Source organism: Puma concolor, chromosome E4 (assembly GCF_028749965.1).
Source record: "Puma concolor isolate L17-30 chromosome E4, mPumCon1.1.hap2, whole genome shotgun sequence".
Taxonomy (NCBI): Eukaryota; Metazoa; Chordata; class Mammalia; order Carnivora; family Felidae; genus Puma; species Puma concolor.
In genome coordinates, this window is record NC_141683.1 from 56988105 (window position 1) to 57004288 (window position 16184).

The 16184-nt window shown below is 44.4% G+C and overlaps 1 long non-coding RNA gene and 1 pseudogene across 1 annotated transcript in view; both read left to right on the forward strand.

The window, feature by feature from the left end:
* The window catches only part of LOC147572700 (uncharacterized), a 300233-nt gene that overhangs the window by 63996 nt on the left and 220053 nt on the right, over nucleotides 1-16184 (forward strand). The gene's annotated exons all lie outside the window — the stretch shown is intronic.
* LOC112863100 (adenylosuccinate lyase pseudogene) lies at nucleotides 12516-13769 on the forward strand (annotated as a pseudogene).

Sequence of the window (16184 nt, forward strand, 5' to 3'; positions counted from 1 at the left end):
TTCAAATCTCAGAGATTTAGTATCTTCCGGGGGCATAGAACACAGGGAAAAAAAAAAAAAAAGTAAGCTCTGTGCATAAACAAAGGCTTTGAAAGAATACCATTTTATCTCACCCCCCCCCCCCCCCCCCCCCCCGGGCCAGGTGGGCTTATCTTCTCATTGGAGGAGATAGAACTGGAAATTGTGGTGCTGGCTTCCCCTCCCTTAAGTTCTCTTGATGGGAGAGAGGGAAGAAAGTACTGCAGGGATCTGCAGGTGTGAGACCGAAAGGACCTGAGCCTCCTGCCCATCCCTTATAGACCCAGGGAAACACCAGGAGGCTGATAAGCACCCTCCCCCCAACCCCCCAAAGTCCCAGGCTTCTCTGGTCCGGCATGAAATGGGGACAGTGGAATATAAAAGGCAAAGTGCCTGAGCTAGCCCCATCTAATTTCTCATAGTTGGTGTTTAGAAGAAGGAACAGTCTTTCTCATGGATCAGAGAGGCACGCGTGGCAGAGACAGCTGAGTGTCGTGAGGTCTTGAGGTGGGAACGAACAGGGCCCAGGGATGACTTAGTGGATGAATGACAGAACACCTGACAGACATGAGGTAGTGTTAGCAGATATCACTGTGGTGATGTCAAGCAAGGACCAGCTGCATCAACCTTCCTGTCCCCCGAGCACCTTGATGGCTTGGTGCTAGGGAGCCATTCAGCCTCCCCCTGCAGGATGGAGCTGGGGCAACACCGGAACTGACTGAGGAGGCTTCTGTTACCAGGCAGAAAAGGGGCTTGTAACAAAAATTATTATAGGAAAATACAATTAATATAGACAACTAAATGTCTTGCATATTAGAATTCGTGCTTGTGAATCATCTTCAGCAGAGCAGGTAACATTTATTGTTTGCTACATGCCAAGAACTGTGCCAGTACCTTGCATCGGGTCCTCAGGCTTTATCTCCTTGGAGTGAAATAAAAGGACAGAAATTTGGAATTAATGTTTATCATCTTGTTTCTCTCATCGTTTATATTCAATTTTCAAGACCTATGGTGTCTACATCCAAAATACACATGGACTCCATCCACTTTTTGTTTTGCCTGGTACCACCATAGTCTAAGTTACGGTCAAAGCTGCCACGTGTAAAGACCAGGAGAAAACAGGCAGACTGTATAAAGCTGAGAGAGGACTGCCTTGACAACCTTTGACAGTGTCTTAAAAGGGGGGGGGTGGGGCTAGGGAAAGGTACCTACACATTCTGGAGGCTGGGGTTATCAAAGGGAGGTTTTAAGACAGAAGAAGGCAAGCAAGGTCTTGGTTAGAATGTGTGAACTTGGCAGGAGATGCTGGTCTTCTCTTGGAATCTGTTAAAGAACAAAAATTCAACGGAGTAAATTTGAAGATCTAATTGGCTCTATTCAACAACTCATGCGCTGGTCATGATTGCTTCTAGTAAATGGAGGGGCACGCTGAGGAGTTGTACAAAATGGAAGGATTTTTTAGACTGGAACAGAGCAGTTGGGACAAGGAGGTTATTAGCAAATGAAAAGAAAGGACTATTTCAGGCAACAATGAAAAGAAAGGACTATTTCAGGCAAGATTACCTTCCCTTAAAGGAAGGTGGTAGGAGGAGGGGGTGGGGGGAGTGTTTTACCATGCAGATTACCTAACTAGTGCTGGTCAGAAAATTCCAGACTGAGTGCTTTAAAATTCCACTCCTGGGAGAGGCTGACATTGCAGTTACCTTAGGTATTAAATCTAGTAGAGCTTACCATAAGTGACTCCATTTGGGGCCTGTTTTTTGTTTTTGTTTTTGTTTCTGGGGGTTTTTTTGTTTGTTTTTTTGTTTGTTTTGTTTTAATTTTGTTTCTGTTTTTTCTTTGTTTTTTGTTCTTTGTTTTTTTTTAATAGAACACATGGGTCTGTTCAGAGTTATTTGTGGTCTTCTCTTGGTACATATGGATGGGTCTGAATGAAGTGATGGTAAAATTATTTGACCTTGTTTAGTGCCATACATCATGGTTTAGTATGGTCTGTCTCGGTATAATTTGTTACCACTTCTTTCTTGGCCTTGTGCAATGACCCAACTAGTTTCCCTGCTTCCACACTTTTCCACCTCGATTTCTTTCTTGACAAAGCAGCCAAAATGACCTTTTTAAAAAGCTCACATTGGGCATCATTTTCCTGCCTAAAATGCTTCGTTGGCTTCCCACTGGACTCAAAATAAAATCCAAAATTCTTGGTGCAGCCTGCACCCCTGTCGATAATTCCAGTATCATCCTGTGCAACCCCCCACCCCCAGCTATGTTCCATTAACCCTGGATTCGGGATCTTTGCCTGGATCTCCAGAACCTGAAGTGTGCCTGAGATGACCTGTGCTTCTGGGGCATGAAGGGCACCACCCGCGTTCAGGCTAGCTTCCTGCAGCTCTTCGAGGGAGGTGACCAGAGGATACGGCAGCTTGACAAGATGGTATCGGAAAAGGCAGGATTTAAGGGTTTTCATCACCATACGGCCGACCTGATGTGGGCAACAAAGGCAAGTCGAGGGCAAAGCACAAGCTAACAGTTGCCCCAGGTGGGATATGTGTGACATCCCTCAGGCACTCCTGGCTGCCCAGGAACAAAGGAAAGGGAAAAACCAATGGTTAACTGATAGAGGTCACAGTCATGCAGGACGCGAGTCTCCATCGGTTTGCAAATGTCTTAATGGTTTACAAGGAAAAAAAAGCAATTTTATCAACAGCCAAACTTCCAGAAACCTATAGATTCAATTTCCTGGGACCTCGATGTCACCCTGCCCCCCATAGGATAGAAAATTCTTAATATAATCAGTTACTTCTTACACTTATAATGCAGCTCTTTCTGCCCATGGGTCCTGTCCTCAGGCTTTTATGAAGCCACCTTTTTTGTACCAAAGATGTCTCAAGAATTCTTTCTTGGCTGTGGGCTCCGAACCCCAACACTATAAATTACATAGTTTTGGTGTCCAACATGGGGCTTTGAGTCTTTTCATCTGGACTCTGAGCCTTGGTGCACATGTGGTGAGTACTTCCTCTTCTCTCCCTTTACTTTCATTACACGGGCTTTTCAATGAATATGGTCTTATTTGAACACTTTCATGTTGATTGCTCAGGCTGCAATCCTCCAGCCTGTGGCCACTCTAAAAAGTAGCCTGCTTTTTGGCTGGAAGCTAGTACCTTGGCCAGAATGGTAGTAAGAGCCACAAACTTGATGCCCTCTCTTTATTCCTGTCCTTATCCAAAGTTGTCTATTTAGACACGGGACCGTCAACTAAGTGACTAGCATGGCTACTGATCTTAAGACTCCTGTGTACGGTTTCCTCCTCACTGGTCTAATGTGATCCCCTTTATATCTCTGGTCTAACTGTTTCTGGCCTAGAGACCTCCACTCAGAGCTGGTGGAAACCAGTACTTGATTAATTAAAGCCCAACTGGGGACCCTTTCCTAGGGAGGTTGGCTGTAAAGACTACATGTGCTGGAATGTCATTTAGACCATGATGGATTTCTTAACTGACTGAGCCACCCAGGTGCCCCTAGACCATGATGGATTTCAATCTTTACCGTTCTCTGTCAGTGTGCTCTACTAACTACTTAAACTACAAAATTGGGTAATTTCCCCTTGTAAAACTTTTCTAGTGTTTTCCATAAGGTTAAAAACAGCGGGTTCTTCAAGGTAAACTAAGGCATGGTCTTTTATGGCATGGCCTTCAAGGCATGGCATGGTATCTTGGTCCATATTTTGGCACCCATTTCGCGGTCTAGAATGCAATGGGGACGTGAGGGGATGTTAGCCTCCCTCCTCCAGGGCCTTTAATGGCAGGCGGTGATCATAGCAATTTCATTTGATTTCAGGTCACTTTGACACCAGAAATCTCTTACATATCCTTTGTGGGACACTACCTGGGAGGCAGGGGGGATTTTCTTGGTAATGGACCTTCTCTACTTTTCTAGGAGCATAGGAGCTTCTTCTTCAGCCCCCAAGGATTCTTTCTTGGGATGCCTTTTAAACCACTGGAATCAATTTGGATTGCAAGATCTAAGGAAAAAAGAAAAACTGATCTTCTTCTGTAACATTTCCTGGTCTCAGTACTCCTTAGGAGAAGAGGAAAAATGGCCCATTAACAGGACATTAAGCTTCAATACGATCTATCAGATGTCTTCTGCAAGAAGCAGGGCAAATGGACTGTGGTACCCTATGCTCAGGCCTTCATGTCCCTAAATCAGGATCCAGACCTGAGGTCCTCTTGAAGAATTTTTCTAGCCACCAACCAGGTTAATAAAATCCCTCTGGACATACTGGATGATGATGTCTATATAGGCCCATTCCTCCTAATAAAGCTGGGCTTAGTGGAGGAATCACCAGTCAGTCCAGACAAAGAAGATACTGGCTCTGTTGCTATGCCTTCTCCTTATAAACCCAAGACCTCTCTGCTCCCAGCCCAGCTGGGACTTAGTTGGAGTGGGACTCCCTGTCTTCCAGAAGATCCACCTAAATTTGGAATCTGCCCTTTTAGGGAAGTTGCCAATGGAGAAATGGGCACAATGAGAGTCCATGTCTCCATGGCAGACCTGGCTCAGATAAGACAACAATGAGGATGATATTCTGAAAATACTCTCAGTTTATTGAGGACTTTCAACAAATATCTATCATGTAGGATATGACCTGGATATGTAGATATCATATTAATCCTTTGTTGAATCCTTGAGGAAAAGAACTGCATCTGGGCAGGAGATCAAGAGTTCACTGATGAACTGGCAACAAGAGACAGGGAACATTATCTGCGGAGAGAGCTGCTGTCCCAAATACTGAACCACATTGAAACTATCAGGATAGTCAGGAAAGGGAAAGATGAGACGTATGGTTTGACAGAAGGAATGAAAAAAGGATTTACTAAACCTGTAAATTTTAACAAAAATCAGGAAGTCACCCAAAGAGTTGATTAAAATCCTGCTCTATTTCAGGGTTGCTTAATAGAACGCTAATCCTAAATATTACAAATCTGGACCCAACTATACCTGAAGGAATGACTATTTTAAACATGCATTTTATAAATCAGTGGGCACTTCACATCCACTGGAAGTTAACAAAAATGACTTTAGACCCTCAAATCCCCACTCAGCACCTCTTAGAGGTGGCTTTTGGAGTTTTCAATAATAGTGACATGGCATTAATACCAGAAAAGGACCGGAGGGCTAAGTTACAGGGTGTGATAATCGGCTCAAATATTGGCTGCCGCTATCTCGAGCTTCCCACAACACCAGACTAGCCAGAAGTCCTTGCTAAGGGCTGACTCCAGATGACAGGTCAGATAAGATCCCATGTTTCAGACATGGCCAGATGGGATATTGGAGCAGAGATTGTCCCAACAAGGGCTCTCCCCCTGGGTCATGCCCTGCTTGTAAAAACAAAGACATCGGATGAGAGACTGTCCTTGTGTCCAGAGAGAGAGAGAAGGTCAAGCACTCACCACCCTGCCCAAGAGTTAAAACCAGAGGAACTGGCATGACAGGGCCCTGAGGCTGGTCCAGCTCCCTTTGACATCTAGATGACTGAGCCCCGGGTTGCCCTGGATGAGGGAGGTAAGTTTGTCAATTTTCTTATTGATACAGGAGCCACTTATTCTGTTATTTTTCAGCACACTGGCCCTACTTGTCTTTCTAACCATAAAGTTGTTGGCATAGAGGGGAAAACTAAAATGTGCCATCAAGCAATGTCTTTAACCTTAAATATAAAAGTCAGCTGGCTGCTCATGTTTTTTTAGTCCTTCCATCTTGTCCCACTCCATCACTGGGATGAGATTTAACATATAAACTGGGAAGCAGTTACTAAATAAGGAGACAGCTCATTGTCTTTAACACCTGGAGAGTTAAAACCTTACTCTGATATCCCTTCTAATATCTGGAAGGAAGTAAATCTACAGGTTTGGGATTATGATGTTCCAGGATGGGCTCTGAGAGCCCAACCAATTAAAGTGACTTTAAAGGTCCCAACCACTGTACTGCATAGAAAACAATACCCTTTAAAACTTGAGGCCAAGGCCAAGTCACAACCACTTATAGACAAATTTCTTAAACACAGTCAAAGCCTTGTCACTCTCCTTCTAACACTCCAATTTTGCCAGTAAAAAAGGCAAAGGGAGACTATCGAATGGTAGTTCGATTTAGCTATAAATGAAGCAATAGTGCCTGTTCATCCCATAGTGCCGAGTCCATACACTATTCTTTTTTTAAATGTTTATTGATTTATTTTCAGAGACAGGGTGGGAAGGGACAGAGAGAAAGGTAGAAAGAGAATCCTAAGCAGGCTCCGCACCGTCAGTGCAGAACCCCATGTGGGGCTCGATCTTATGAAGCATGAGATCGTGACCTGAGCCGAAATCAACAGTCAACCGACTGAACCCCCCAGGCGCCCCCATATACTATTCTCACCCAGGTCCCTGGTGACACCAACTGGCTTACAGTACTGGACTTAGGAGATGCCTTCTTTTGGCTCCCTCTCAGTTACGAAATGCAGCCACTATTTGCCGTTGAATGGGCCTCACCTTCAAGCCCACGGGCTGCTCAATTAACTTGGCCAGTCTTGCCACTGGGATTTAGAGACAGTCCTCACTTCTTTGGGGCTGTGCTTAGTAAAGACCTCCATGATATCTCCCTGCCTCAAGGGACTATAGTACAATATGTAGATGATATTCTAATCTGTAGTCCCACAGAAGAAATGTCTGATAACAATTCTATATTTTTATTTAATTTCTTGGCAGACAGAGGGTATTGAATCTCCCCTAAAAAGGTAGAAATACTGAAACAGAAAGTATGATATTTGGAATATGAACTAACACCAGGACCCTGTCTATGGACAGAGAAAAAGGCTATATTAGATCTTGGAATCCCAGCTACGAAAAAACAACTCTGTACTTTCCTAGGCATGGCAGGTTTTTGCCACCTATGGATTCCTGGATTTGGGCTCTTGGCCAAACCACTGCATGATTCAGTTAAGGGCCCTGATGAGGAATCTTTACTCTGGACTAACGCTCAGTGGATGGCCTTTCAAACAATAAAAGCTAGGCTTTCATCAGCCCCAGCTTTGGCTTTACCAAATTTAGAAAAATCTTTCACTTTATACGCAGCAGGAAAACAGGGACAAGCTTTGGGGGTTCTTACCCAGAAATTAGGAAATGAAACAAGACCAGTGGGCTATTTTTCAAAGTCACTTGATAATGTAGCTCAAGGGTGGCCAACTTGTCTCTGAGCAGTGGCTACGACAGCCCTCCTGGTAGAAGGAGCCTCAGAACTTAGTATGGGACAGTCCCTGACTGTGATGACTCCACATCCGGTCCAGAGTGTCTTAGAAACCAAAGGCCACCAATAGATAATGGGAGGCCAACTTACTAAATTCCAGGCTATGCTTTTAGATACATGAAATAATACTTAAAACCTGTCAAATTTTGAGGCGCCTGGGTGGCTCAGTTGGGTGAGCGTCTGACTTTGGCTCAGGTCATGATCTCATAGTTTGTGAGTTTGAGCCCCGCGTCAGGCTCTGTGCTGACAGCTCAGAGCATGGAGCCTGTTTCAGATTCTGTGTCTCTCCATCTCTTGGCCCCTCCCCTGCTCATGCTTTGTGTCTCTCAATAATAAATAAACAATTAAAAAAATTAAAAAAAAAAAAACCTGTCAAATTTTAAACCCAGCTACCCTTATGCCTGGGCCTGACCATCGTACTTCTATGTTGGAACATGACTGCTCAGATTATCAATCTTGTTCATTCTAGCAGATCAGATTTAAAAGATTCCTCTATTGAAAATGCAGATGATAATTAGTTTACTGATGGCAGTAGCTTCATGGATGAGGGAGAGAGAAAAGCTGGATATGCTATAGTTAGTCTAATTAAGACCATTGAGGCAAAAGCCCTTCTAATAAATACTTCTGCTCAAAAGACTGAATTGATAGCTCTTATCCATGCTCCTTGATTGGAGCTTCAAATATATTTTTCTGATGCTACATATCCATGGAGAAGTCTGGAAGGAAAGAGGACTAGTTTCAAGGCATAATTCCCCAATCAAATATGGGCCTGAAATTATTACTCCTCTTGAGGCTGTATACCTACCTAAGGAGGTACCTGTAATTCACCTCAAAGGATATCCAAAGGATATGATCTAAAATCTAAAAGAAACAATTCAGCAGACCATCATGCCAAGCAGACAGCGTGGGATAAACAAATATTTGATCTTATACCAGTCTTAACTCCAATAAAGTCCATAGCTCCAGTCTATTCAGGCCAAGAAATTCATATAGCCGAGGAACAAGGATATTCAAAAAATGCACAAGAGTGAAAAATCTTCATACCCAAGAATAATTGACGGAAAGTAACACAGGGTTTATAAACACCAGGCTATTCATTTGGGCAAAAATGCTTTAAAACATTTAATTACAAATATATTTGATGGAGTAAACTTCACAGCCTCAGTAAAGCAGTTCCGCCAATCCTGTATTGTTTGTGTGCAGGTAAATCCAAAAGGCACCGTCCGCCCTCCCCCACTTTTAAACCAGTCCAAAGACTTGGATCATACCCGGGAGAGGACTGGAAGCCTGATTTCACACAAATGCCTCCTTGCAAAGGCTGTAAGTTTCTACTAGTGTTTATTGATTCCTTCACTGGATGGATCGAGGCCTTTCCATGTGAAACCGAAAGAACCACAGAAGTAACCAAAGTTTTGTTGCGAGAAATTATTCCCACATTTGGCCTTCCACGATCCCTTCAAAGTGACAATGGTCCCTCTTTTACTGTAGAAACAACTCAACAAATAGCACAAGTTTTAAAAACTAAGTATTTTCTGTGTTCAGTCTGGCATCCACAATCCTCTGGGAAGGTAGAAAAAGCTAACCATACTTTAAAATGACACCTTACTGGGGCGCCTGGGTGGCTCAGTTGGTTGAGCATCCGACTTTAGCTCAGGTCATGATCTTGTGGTTTGTGAGTTCGAGCCCCGCACCGGGCTCTGTGCTGACAGCCGGGAGCCTGGAGCCTGCTTCGGATTCTGTGTCTCCTTCTCTCTCTGCCCATCTCCCCGCTTGGGCTCTGTGTCTCTCTGACTCTCAAAAATAAATAAATAAATGTAAAAAACAAGAATTTAAAATGACACCTTACTAAACTTAGTCTTAGAGACCCAGGAAAATTGGGTTACTCTTTTACCAATAGGACTTCTCAGAGCAAGAACTGCTTCAGAACAACCTCTAGGACTCAACCCTTTTGAGTTATTTTATGGAAAGCCATTTCTTCCAGTGGATCTGTTATTAGGTGAAGATTGTAATGCTTTGTTAAATTATTCACTTGAGGCTAGTTTAATTCACAAATTACTTAATGAGTATACTGATCACATGCTCCCCAAACCTGATTTAACTACAACTGAAAGTCCACCCCATGTAAGTCCTGGAGATATAGTTTACTGAAAGAATTGGAAGTCAAATACAGCCGGAGACTTAAATCTAAAATGGAAAGGTCCATATCGGGTCATATTATGTACTCCCCCTGCAGTAAAATTAGAGGGACACTTCACAGGCTCATATATCTAGAATAAAACCTGTACCTCCTTCACATGAGACCCATGAGCAAACAAATGCACCTCCGATTCTGTGAACCTGTAGAAGATCTCAAACTCCTCTTCAAATGATGATGAAGGTTGTATATTTCCTCTTTGATTTCTGTCCACCTATCTTGGCTGACAATTCCTTTCTACAATGGCACAACATGATGCTAAACTACAAAATCAAACAGCTAGTTGCATATGTGGAGTTTTGCCCATGTCAAGTACATCTGGGTTACCCTGGTGGGTTTCCCCTTTACAAGGCACAGATTGGCTCTCTCTCTATTCTTATATTTCAGTGATGATATATAATGATGCAATGTCTTGTGATAAACCTATCACTAATTAGGATGTTTCTTCCTGGTCCATGATCGATAGGATATGGAATTTACCAGGACATAACCAGACTTTTTCATGCCCTCAAACTATTAAAATCTTAACTGATTTTACAAACCCACAAATTGCTGCCTGCCAACAAGTGCCATAGTTATGAAACCCTACTTATCACTATGCTGAGAATGGCATATATCAAATTTGGGATGTATATTTATGGCTCACACCCACGACTGGACAGCTCAGTCAAAAGGCACTTTTATGCTGGGGACAAAGAAATCATACATATGATACCTGGGAAAATAGCCAACATCTGGGCGTTTAGGATGGCTATCATTAGAAACAAGTTCCCAAACCATTGTGCTCCAGGCTACTGACAAGTTTGCTACTGATTGGATAAGGCGACCTGGAATCAGACGGCCAGCTCCAAACAGAACCCACTGGTTATGTGGGACTAACCTATGGCCCTGGCTTCCTCCGGAGTGGATAGGTTGTTGCACCCTAAGTTTTGCCTGGATTCATGGGCACATTAACAAAACCATCTCTACCCTGACTAATCTTCCCAATTTAAAACAAAGGTGGGGGCACCCGGGTGGCTCAGTTGGTTAAGTGTCTGACTTCAGCTCAGGTCATGATCTTGTGGTTTGTGGGTTCGAGCCCTGCCCGCGTTGGGCTCTGTGCTGACAGCTCAGAGCCTGGAGCCTGCTTCAGGATCTGTGTCTCCCTCTCTCTCTCTGCCCCTCCCCCGCTTGCCCTCTGTCTCTGTTTCTCTCTCTCAAAAATAAATAAAAACATTAAAAAAATTTAAAAAAACAACAAAGATGGACACGATCTGGTTTTCAATGGTATGATCATTTGGCATCCATTTTTCTCCATCTGTAGGGTTAGAAAGTATAATTTGGCACATGGAAGTCCTCAGTAAATACACCATAAAGGCACTCAGGGATTCACAGAACAGTATCTCCTTACTTAATACTGAAGTTGCACAGAGGAGCAAAGCAGTTCTACAAAATAGAGTGGCTTCAGATGCTCTAACCACAGCACAAGGTGGCACATGGGGCATTATTGAAACAGAATTCTGTGTGCACAACCCAGGTTATCACAGAAATGTCACAGGGTTACTAAAAAATGTGAATATCCAAATTGGGGCTCTACAAAGTCCTTCTCTCTCGTTTTTAAAAAAATTTATTTTTTAAGTGGGGTAGGGGCAGAGAGAGAGGGAGAGAGAGAATCCCACACAGCCTTCACACTGTCAGTGGTGTGAGGGCAGAGCCCCATGTGGGGCTTGAACTCACGAACCGTGAGATCATGACCTGAGCTGACATCGAGAGTCGGACGCTTAACTGACTAAGCCACCCCAAAATCCTTCTCTCTCTTTCAATGATTGGTTACGTTCCTGGCCTGGGGAGGGTTATGGTCAACAATTAGGGATCTTTTCATTGGACTTCTCATTCTTTTTTTTTTTCCACATTTATTTATTTTTGAGAAACAGAGTGAGACAAAGCGTGAGCGGGGGAGGGGGAGAGAGAGAAGGAGACACAGAATCGGAAGCAGGCTCCAGGTTCTGAGCAAGAGGTCAGCACAGAGCCCGATGCAGGGCTCGAACCCACGAACTGTGAGATCATGACCTGAGCCGAGGTCGGACGCTCAACCAACTGAGCCACCCGGGCACCCCTGGACTTCTCATTCTTATAGCCACACTCAGCTTTCTTAATAACTCACTACTTGGTGCCAAGACTCCTTCCCTGCCATAACTTCAAGCTGCAGGTGATCCTTTCCACTCCACACGTGTGGCCCCCCCCTTGGACTCGCTGCTTCTCCTTTCATAACTCCTATTACAAAAGCCCCCCACTGACAGTGTTGACCCATAGTTAGGGACATCCCCACGCCCCTATTCAGCAGGAAGAAGTTACAGAAGACAAGACCTTCCACTCTCAGCAACCTTAAAGATTTAGAGGTTAAAATTGTTCAGGGTGGCGAATGATGTGGGGAAACCGAGGCAAGCTGAGGTCAAAGCACAAGCTAACAACCACCTGGGGGAGGGGAGGAACCTCCCAGGTCAGGTGGGATGAATGTGACATCCCTCGGGCACTTCTGGCTGCCCAAGAACCAAGGAAAGGGAAAAAACTAATGGTTCACTGATAGAGATCCCAGTCATGCAGGACAGAGTCTCCATCAGTTTATAACTATCTTAATAATTACAAGGTAAAAAGCAATCAAAAAAACTTTTTTAATGTTCATTTATTTTTAAGAGAGAGCGAGTGAGCAGGGGAGGGGCCAAGAGAGAGAGGGAGAACAGAATCCGAAGCAGGCTCCAGCCTCCGAGCTGTCAGCACGGAGCCCGACGCAGGGCTCGAACTCACAAACTGTGAGATCATGACCTGAGCTGAAGTCAGACGCTTAATGACTGAGCCAGCTAGGCGCCTCTAAGGTAAAAAACAATTTTATCCATAGGAAACTTCCAGAAACCTGTAGATTCAACTTCTTGGGACCCTGATGTCATCCTCCCCTCCATAGGATGGAAAATTCGTATATAATCAGTCACTCCTTACACTTACAATGCAGCTCTTTCTGCCCATGGGTCCTGTCCCCATCCTTTAATAAAACCACTTTTTTCTGCAACAAAGATGTCTCCAGAATTCTTTCTTGGCTGTCGGCTCCGAACCTCAACACTTCAAACCACATCAGACCTATATACGAAAAGTGGTTATTCAGGTGCTGGCTAGGTTGGGGGCATTCACGCATAAGATTTGTACGGACATATGACTCCCGGCACACCTCAGGAAGATGAAGGAACCCTCTGAGAGACAGCAGACTGACCCAAGTGCAATGCCACACAAGCGGAACCCTGTGTGCTCAGAGCGGTGCTGCAGCATCTGTGCATTGGTTTGAGGGCACAGCGGATGACAGTGTCGATCTATGTATCTGTTTGGCTGAGGCACTTCTCACTGCAGATGTTACACTGAATACGCTGCAGAACATTTCTGAAGGATTGGCGGTATACCCCGAAGTAATTGAGCAGTGCGTTCAGCAAGAGCTGCCTTTCATGGCCACGGAGAACGTCATCACGGCCATGGTGAAAGCTGGGGCTAGCTTCCAGGATCGCCACAAGACAGTAAGAGTGCTTTCCTAACAGGCAGCTGCTGCGGTCAAGCAGGAAGGAAGCGGGTGACAATGACCTCATAGAGCGAATCCAGGATGGTGCCTCTTTCAGTCCCATTCACTCCCAGTCGGACCATCTACTGGATCCTTCTTTTACAGGTAGTGCATCCCAACAGGTGCAGAGATTCTTAGAAGAGGAGGTTTATCCCCTGCTAAAACCACATGAAGGTGTCATGAAGTTGAAAGCAGAATTACGTCTGTAGAGTTGGAAGAGAATTAAACAAGAAATCCTCATTGGCTCTGTTAACTTTTGTTGCCGAGTCACGGAAACTTGCTCTATCCAGTGCCTTATTTTACCTCAAGAGCCGTTAACCTGCAATTGATACAGTACTTTTTGTTTGCATGACACATTTCTCAGCATTCACAATGCAGAAATAAACTACGTTAACTTGGACTCTGTTTTCTCTGTGTTTTCGTTTGCCTGTTCTAACAACAACCCAAAAATGATCTATCTGTAACACAGCCCAGTCTCCATCACTTCGGCACATCACAGGGGTAGAAAAGAGTCACACGGCTAGCACCCTTTCATCTAAGGCAGAACTTCATGCCTCCCCGGACCACAAGCCCATTTCCCTCCAGAGATCCAGCCCAGAGCCCAGCTGAACACACAAATAGGCAAGCAGAATGAAGTTGGCCCCAGGCCTCCGCACATCTCACCTCCCCCCATGGCCCTCCAAGCTTCCTGGCTGCACCCTTCTGCCCCCCACTCCCAGGCCAACTCCCAGCCTCTGAGTCACCGGGGAGCTTTCTTTGTGGGATAGTTAACCAGGGTTTCAGTGTTACTATAAAACAATGTTCAGTGAAATCCATTGTTTCCTAAGTGACTCCCCTATTTTAATGACAACTGATGCTGCCTCTGTGCCTTCATACATGATGTCCCCTCTGCCTGGGTGATCCCCAACTCTTCCAGATACTACATTCCTATAGAATCCGTCTGTGCATAAAGAAACCTCTCAAATCCCCATTTTATATTGGGTCCTTTAGGACATGATCTCAGCGCCTGTTATATTTTACAGCATACATTTTATAATCGTACGCTAATTTGTACATTTATATGTCTAATATCGCCTCTCTAGTAGATCGTAAACTTCATGAACTTACTACTAACTCAGTGCAAATGAAAGAATTGTAGGGAGTGTGTGTACCCAGGCTTGGCTTTGGAAAAGAAGGTGGGTGTCCTTCTGAAGCCCTGGGCTCACTTCTGCTCCGTATACCTAAAGGTAGCTTAGTCTGCGACGAGGTCATAAGAAAGGTAATTTTTAAAATTTTAAGTAGCGATACAGTAAAACCTTGCTTTGCAAGTAACTTGTCAGCGAGTGTTCCCCAAGATGAGCAAACGTTTCTAATAAATTTTGACTTGATAAATGAGCGATATCTTGCCATATGAGTAGTGCATCATGCCAAAAGTCACATGACCGCAACTGAGCCAATAAATCTTGAAATTCACTTTGATAGACAAGTGCTCTGCGTTACAAGCGTGTTTCCGGAGCGAATTATGCCCGCGAACCAAGGTTTTACTGTAGATCCTTGCTACAACAAATAACTGTGTTGTGAAGGTGACAGATGTGTAAAGTGTGGAGGCCGCTTTTAGGCAAACAGGCTCGAGCAATGGGATACAGAAAGGGCCTGGTGACCACCTGGCTGAATACAGACAGGCCCTTCTGGCAACTCACCCTGAAATATCCATAGGCTCTAACTGACCAGCCGGCGACTTGCAGCTAGGCACGCTTACCCAAAAAGGGAAATTCTGTACGTCACCATACCTCCTCACTTTCCCTCCTTGAAAGCGGCCCCCACCCTCTGCCTCCTGGCAGACTGCCTCTCCTCTGCTGTCCTGCGACGCCCCCCTGTGGTGTATTCCATAAACTTCTATCTCCTTTGTTCTGCCTCGGGTGAATTCTTTCACCTCCTGTGCCACTGGCATCCACCTGATGGTTGCCCCACATTTGGAGGTCCCCATCGAATTGAGAGGCACCATTTAGGCACCACATTAAGGTTGATAATAATTAGGATCTTTAGATGAATGTAAGATACTGTAACCAAAGTGTGATGCCCTCATGTCATGAGCCTAAAACGATTGGAAATAGCAGAGCTTCACAATCAAAAGTTGGTCAGAAAATTTGGGTTTGAATATTTGAACTTTGCTTACTGGTTATGTATCCTTGGGCAAATTACTGTCTCTGTGCCTTGGTTTCTTTATCTATAAAAAAGGAATAGGGGCGCCTGGGTGGCTCGGTCGGTTAAGCGTCCGACTTCGGCTCAGGTCATGATCTCACGGTCCGTGAGTTCGAGCCCCGCGTCGGGCTCTGTGCTGACAGCTCAGAGCCTGGAGCCTGTTTTGGATTCTGTGTCTCCCTCTCTCTCTGACCCCCCCCCCCCCGCCCCCGTTCATGCTCTGTCTCTGTCTCAAAAATAAATAAACGTTAAAAAAAAAAAAGGAATAAAAAATTCCTTGCCTTCAGAAGGCCGATATAAAGATGAAATAACACATATAAAGTGCTTGGCTCTTAGGGGCTGTTAAAAATAAAAAAAAATGCAACCAGCAATTTTGAAGATCTAATTGGCTTCCTTGAGCAATTCATGAATTAGGAAGCTTGCCGTCCAGCAAGTAGAGAGGTGCTGCGAGGAATTGTACAAGATGAAAGGGTTTTACAGGAAAGAGGTTGGAGCAAGGAAGCTGATTAGCAAAAGAAAAGAAAGATTTGCTGCATCTTCTTTTGACAGGGAAGGGAAAGGCAGGGTTTGTTTGTTTGTTTGTTTAAGTGGGACACAGTTGACACAGAATGCTACATTAGTTTCAGGTATACGACATAGTTTTACAACAAGTCTATGCGATCTGCTATGCACATCACAGGTGTAGTTACCACCTGCCACCAAACAACCTGCTAGAATACTATTGACTGTATTCCCTCTGCTGTACCTTTAATCCCCGTGATGTATTCATTCCATGTCTGGAAGAACGTGCCTTCCTCTCCCCTTTATCCCCTCCCTCTTGCTTCCCGCAACCATCAGTTTGTTCTCAGTATTTGTGGGTCAGGTTCTGCTTTTTGTTTGTTTGTTTATTCATTTGTCTTCTAGGTTCCACATATAAGCAGAGTCCTGTGGTATTTG